This window comes from Phocoena sinus, chromosome 2 (genome assembly GCF_008692025.1).
Source record: "Phocoena sinus isolate mPhoSin1 chromosome 2, mPhoSin1.pri, whole genome shotgun sequence".
In the NCBI taxonomy this organism is placed as follows: Eukaryota; Metazoa; Chordata; class Mammalia; order Artiodactyla; family Phocoenidae; genus Phocoena; species Phocoena sinus.
In genome coordinates this window covers 55655051-55662356 of record NC_045764.1, presented here as the reverse complement: position 1 = coordinate 55662356, position 7306 = coordinate 55655051, and positions in this window count along the sequence as shown.

Here is a 7306-nt window from a genome sequence, read left to right as displayed (position 1 = left end):
TATCATTGCAACACAAAGAATAAGATGCCTAGGGATAAGCCTACCTAAGGAGACAAGAGAGCTGCATGCTGAAAACTATAATATGCTGATGAAACAAATTAAAGATGATACAAAGAGATGGAGAGATATACCATGTTCTTGGATTGGAAGAATCAACATTGTGAAAATGACTATACTACCCAAAGAAATCTGAAAATTCATTGCAATCCCTATCAAATTACCAATGGCATTTTTCACAGAACTAGAGCAAAAAAATTCACAATTTGTTTGGAAACACAAAAGACCCCGAACAGCCAGAGAAATCTTGAGAAAGAAAAAAGGGGCTGGACGAATCTGGCTCCCTGACTTCAGACTATACTATAAATCTACAGTAATCAAGACACTATGGTACTGGCACAAAAACAGAAAGATAGATCAATGGAACAGGATTGAAAGCCCAGAGATAAAACCACATACATATGGTTACCATATCTTTGATAAAGGAGGCTAGAATATACAATGGAGAAAAGACAGTTTCTTCAATAAGTGGTGCTGGGAAAACTGGACAGCTACATGTAAAAGAATGAAATTAGGACAGTCCCTAACACCATGCACAAAAATAAACTCAAAATGGATGAAAGACCTAAATGCAATGCCAGATACTATAACAGTCTTAGAGGAAAACTTAGGCCAAAAACACTATGACATATATCACAGCAAGATCCTTTTGACCCACCTCCTAGAGAAATGGAAATAAAAACTAAAATAAACAAATGGAACCTAATGAAACTTAAAAGCTTTTGCACAGCAAAGGAAACCATAAACAAGATGAAAAGACAGCCTTTGGAATGGGAGAAATTATATGCAAATGAAGCAACTGACAGAGGGTTAATCTCCAAAATGTACACGCTGCTCATGCAGCTCAATATCAGAAAAAAATAAATAAATAAAAAAAGTTCCAAAAATAGGGAGAAGACCTAAATAGACATTTCTCCAAAGAAAATATACAGATTGCCAACAAACACATGAAAGGATGCTCAACATTACTAATTATTAGAGAAATGTAATTCAAAACTACAACTAGGTATTACCTTACACTGGTCAGAATGGCCACCATCAAAAAATCTACAAATCATAACTGCTGGAGATGGTGTGGAGGAAAGGGAACCCTCTTGCACTGTTGGAGGGAATGAAAATTGATACAGCCACTATGGAGAACAGTATGGAGGTTCCTTTAAAAACTAAAAATAGAACTACCATAGTACCCAGCAATTCCACTACTGGGCATATACCCTCAGAAAACCATAATTCAAAATGAGTCATGTACCATAATGTTCATTGCAGCACTATTTACAATAGCCAGGATAAGGAAGCAACTTAAGTGTCCATCAACAGATGAATAGATAAAGAAGTTCTGGCACATATATACAATGGGATATTATTGAGCCATAAAAAATGAAATTGAGTTATTTGTAGTGAGGTAGATGGGCCTAGAGTCTGTCATACAGAGTGAAGTAAGTCAGAAAGAGAAAAACAAATACCATATGGTAAGACATATACATGGATTCTAAAAAAAAAAAAAAATGTTCTGAAGAACCAGGGGGCAGTACGGGAATAAAGACAGAGATATAGAGAATGGACTTGAGGACATGGGGAGGGGGAAGGGTAATCTGGGACGAATTGAGAGAGTGGCATGTACATACATATACTACCAAATGTGAAATAGATAGGTAGTGGGAAGCAGCCACATAGCACAGGGAGATCAGCCTTGTGCTTTGTAACCACCTAGAGGGGTGGGATAGGGATGATGGGAAGGAGGCACAAGAGGGAGGAGATATGGGGATATATGTATATGTATTGCTGATTCACTTTGTTATAAAGCAGAAACTAACATACCACTGTAAAGCAATTATACTCCAATAAAGATGTAAAAAAAGAAAAGACATGCAGATGGCTAAAAATCACATGAAAAGATACTCATCGTCACTAATTATTAGAGAAATGCAAATCAAAAATGCAATGAGGTAAAACCTCCACCGTTAGAATGGTTGTAATGAAAAAATCTACAAACAATAAATGCTGGAGGGGGTGTAGAGAAAAGGGGTCTCTCCTGCGCTGTTGGTTGTAATGTAAATTGGTACAGCCACTATCGAGAACAGTATGGAGGTTCCTTAAAAAACTAAAAATAGAGTTACTATATGATCCAGCAATCTCATTCCTGGGCATATATGAGGAGAAAACCATAATTCGAAAAGATACATGCACCACAATGTTAATTGAAGCACTATACAATAGCCTGGACATGGAAGCATCCTAAATGTCCATTGACAGAGGAATGGATAGAGAAGATGTGGTACATATATACAATGGAATATTACTCAGCCATATAAAAGAACAAAATAATGCTATTTGCAGCAACATGCACGGACCTAGAGATTGTCATACTGAGTGTCATACTGTCATATGATATCACTTATATTTGGAATCTAAAAAAGGGTACAAATAAACTTATCTGCAAAACAGAAGCAGAGTTACAGATGTAGAAAAACTTATGATTACCAAGGATAAGATGGGGGGAGGGATAAACTGAGAGTTTGAGATTGACATATACACACTACTATATATAAAATAGATAACTAATAAGGACCTACTGTATAGCACAGGGAACTCTACTCAATTTTTCTAATGGCCTATATGGGAAAGGAATCTAAAAAAGAGTGGATATATGTATATGTATAGCTGATTCACTTTCTTGTACACCTGAAACAAACACAACATTGTAAATCAACTGCACTCCAATAAAAAATTTAAAAAACAAAACATACAGACAGATGCAAAAGATACCTCACAGTTTTCATTCTATTTTTTCCACAAGACGAAAATATAGTAATTCAATCTCACTGGTTTTTATCCACTTTATATTTTTATCTGAATTGTGTGACAGGCAAATGGGACAAGTTAATATTACCTGTTTACTAATGTTTGTCACTGCCAAAGTGAACTTGGACAGCTACTCTGCAATGGAGGTAAGAAAGAGTATGTCTGGAATACAGGATATCAATTAGGGTTTCTCTGTATTATAATCACCATGATTAAGATCAATAGAAAACTACAACTATTCAATCCAAGCAACACCAGACTGTTGTGCCAGACTGTGCCAGACTTTCAGAAATGAAGGTTTGGGTCCCAGCCAGATAAGAAAACACAACCGGATGACGTTGTTGCTGAAGTAAAGGGAATACAGAATGCCTAGCAGAAGAGAAGGTAGTTATGAACACTAGCTATGATCATGTGACTGGTGGCAGAAAAAAGGATTTGCCATGAGTATTTCATCCTTATTTTGTTATGAATATCTTTGCATGTGTATATATACATATGTTAAGCAAATATTTTTTTTCTATCCTCTCATATTGCCTTATAAGGTAACCTGAGATAAGTTGATTTTGTATTACAGAATTTGAATATTGTTAATTTTATATCATAGTATTTGTTAAGAGTAAACATTACTCAAGGACATTAAATCTTTTTCTGAGGAAGAAGTTAGGTTGTTTTCCATTGTAGCAGCATGGTTGTGTCATGCTGGATGGAATTATCATCTTATGATTGTCTTTATTTGTAGATTAATATGGTTTAAGGCAATGGGTTAGGTGTCAATTTGTCAAGGGGTGGACTTGTGATAGCTAAATTTATGTGTCAACTTGCCTTGTTAAGGGAAGTCTATATAGCTGGTAAAACATCCTTTCTTGGTATGTTTGTGAGGATTTTTCTGGAAGGGTAAACTGAGTAAAGAAATCCTTGCTCAACGTGTGAGCAGACAGCATTCAATTCAAATAGAGAGCCTTAATAGAAAACAAGGTGAAGAAAGGGCAAATCCCTGTCTCTCTTCCTGACCTGGATGTCCATTTATTCCCACCCTATGAAATGAGTGTTCCTCTTTCTCAGCGTTTTGGACTCTGGGACTGCACCAGTTATCCCTTTTTCTCAGGTCTTCAGAGCCTAAATTATTCCACTGGATTTATTGGTTCTCCAGAAATCTGAACAGTCTGCACAATCTGCTGATGGCAAATTGTGGGACTCTTCACCTGCATAATTCCTGAGCCAATTCTTATTTTAAATCTTCTCTTACATCTGTGTATGTATGTATATATGTATATGTGTCTCTATTTATCTATCCCTCTATTTCCCATTGCATCTGGATTTTTTTGAGAACCCTATTCAATATAGATTTTGATAAGGAGAGGAGTTCTAGGGCCAAAAAAAATAAGTATGAGTTTTCAGAGTTATTTTCTTAGTTCCTGGGAAGGGCTCTCAAATATGATTAGGTTTAAAGATACTACTGACTCTATTTCCAGTTATAAACACAGCACTGATAGTCCAGGGTGTGAACTGCTTATAGAGATATGCAAAATACTTACATTGGATAACTGTAATAAACAAGGAATTATGTACTTTTATATATGATAATTTCTAATATATTTTGTAAACTAAGGAATATAGTGATATTTGTTGGTTCCTTCTAGTGTTTCTGAGCAAAGTGTTGCACAAAAAGGATGAGCTCAGTTTGAATTCTCAGCTCATGCATTGCATGAGTGTCCTAAGAAATTTTAGAATCACCAAGAAAGAGTCTTATCATTTGGCAGAGCTGAAATTGCTTAAAGTCAGATTGCTATTTGTTGAATATCAAGGCAGGTTGATATCCCAGGCTCATAGGGTGTCTACTGTTTAGGTGAGGATATTAAATGGAAAAAATGGGATCCTGTATACTAGATGGAGAAGTATGGGAAGACACTGATGAGGCTGGAGGCATTGAGTCTCTACATTATAATGAGTGCTTTTGCCCATGCAAGTGATCTCACAGCCAGTGGAAGGGAACTCTCCTTCCTCATGTGTAGCAGCATTGCCACCCAAATGTTAACAGCTCCTAATTTACAGTGGTATTAGTGTTTTCACCTGAATCTGAGGGGACTAGTCCTACATTGCATGAGAATAAGATAATAACATCCTCTGAGGCAGTTGCCACCTATATCTAGCCTCAAGTCTCTACAGGTCACTAAAGGTGAGGTACAAAAGCGATCCTTGAGGAGTTGCATTAATACAACAAAGAATTAATTGAGTTTTCTAATGTATACAGTCAGAAATCTGTGGAATATGTGTGAAGAAGTATATTAAGAATGTGAGAGATAGAAGATACGTAAAGTCAAATCAGACCAAATGTATTGACATGGGACCACTAAGCAGAGATTACGCATTTAATGTTGCAGCTTAAGGAGATAAAAAGAGCTACATCAGTTTGTTGGACTGGTTGGCTGAAGCATGAATTAAAAGATGGACCATCTTAAGTTAAATAGAAATGCCTAAAATCCTCTTGTTTAATGTAGAGGAAGATATTTAAAAACTTAGAAATGTAGAACTTTAGGGTGGATGTGTGATTTAAGACTTACTTACCCATTATAAGAGGGTCCAGAAGACACATCTTGCACCAATCATTTGATAAATAAATTTGTAAGAGGAGGCCTAGCATCCTTGAAGTGTTCCATGATGCTCTTATTTTTTTAGCAGCATAGCAACCCAAATGTTAACAGAACTTATAGTGAGAACTGCAGCCACTCAACTGGAAAATCTAAATGTGACAGGAGTAATTGGATCCCTGTGTGGTAGGGACTAAGTAGATTTGTCAAGGGCCAAAACCAAAGTAGGCATAGTTACAGTAATGGACTTCAGAGTCTAGGCAGCAATCAGAATAGTCTGAATTGCACAGATCTATGGCCTTTGCTTGTTATCTTGATATTCCTAGAAGTGAAAGAGATATGGAAGACTACTAAATTTTTACTTGATATGTAGGACAAGTAAACACTAGTCTTACTTGAATCATAAAAATCAGAGTGAAAGTCCATCAGTGAATTTCCAGATTTGACTCAGTTTATAGACCCAGAATTCCTTGAATGAAGAGACCAGGTCCATTTGAGGAAAGACTTCAGTACAGTATGAGAGGTTTGTTCTGTTAATCTTTCTCCAGACTTCCCCAGAGGGAACTAGAGTCTTTAACTGGGGTAACCATGATTGGCAAAAAGAAAATTATCAGAACTTTCAAGCACCACTAGACACTAGCTTTGAACTGACATTGCTTCCAGGGAAACTAAAATGTCACGGTGGCCCTCCAACAGAGTAGGGGCTTTGCGGGGGCTCAGATGATTTCTGGTTTTTAGATGGAAATGGTCTTACAGTGAGTCCAGTGGTTCCCAGATCCATCTGATGGTTACTTTCACAGTTTTAGAATTCATAATTGGATTAGGTAAACTTAGCTCATGTCAGAAACCTGTCATTGGTTTCTTGACCTGTGAAATGAGAGCTGTTATGGTGGGAGAGGTGACATTGAAGACATTAGAGCTGAATCTACCAACAAAAATAGTAAATCCAAGTCAATACTGATTCCTGGAAGCATTGCAAATATTTGTGCCACCATAAAGAACTTGCGAGATGCAGGAAAGTTTTCCCACCACATTTCTTTCTTTGTTTTTCAATTGAAATATAGTGGATTTACAATATTATATTAGTTTCAGGTTTATAGCGTAGTGATTCAGTATTTTTATAGATTATACTCCACCTAAAGTTATTACAAAATAAAAGCTATATTTCCCCGTGCTATACATTATATCATTGTTGCTTATCTATTTTATACATAGGAGTTTGTATCTCTTAATCCCATATAAATATCTTGTCGCCTCCCTCCCATTCCCCCTTCCCCACCAGGGGAGTCCACTAGTTTGTTCTCTGTATCTTTGACTCTGTTTCTGTTTTGCTGTACAGTTTTATTTTTTAGATTTTGCATATAAGTGATAACATACACAATTTATCTTTGATTTATTTCTCTAAGCATAATACTCTCGAGGTCCATCCACATTGTTGCAAATGGCAGAATTTCATTATTTTTTTATGGCTGAGTGGTATATATATCACATCTTTATCCATGTGCATGTTGGGTTGCTTCCATATCTTGGCTATTGTAAATAATGCTGCTATGAACATTTGGGTGCCTGTATCTTTTCAATTAGTCTTTTTTGTAGTTTTTTGATATATATATCACAAAGTGGAATTGCTGGATCATATGTTAGATATATTTTCGGTTCTTTGAAACCTCCCTAATGTTCTCCCTAGTGGCTGTACCAATTTACATTCCCACCAACAGTGTACTAGAGTTCACTTTTTTCCACCTCCTTGTCAACATTTGTTATTTGTAAACTTTTTGATGGTAGCCATTTTTACAGATGTGAGGTGATATCTCATTGTGGTACTGATTTGCATTTCTCTGATGATTAGAGATATTGAA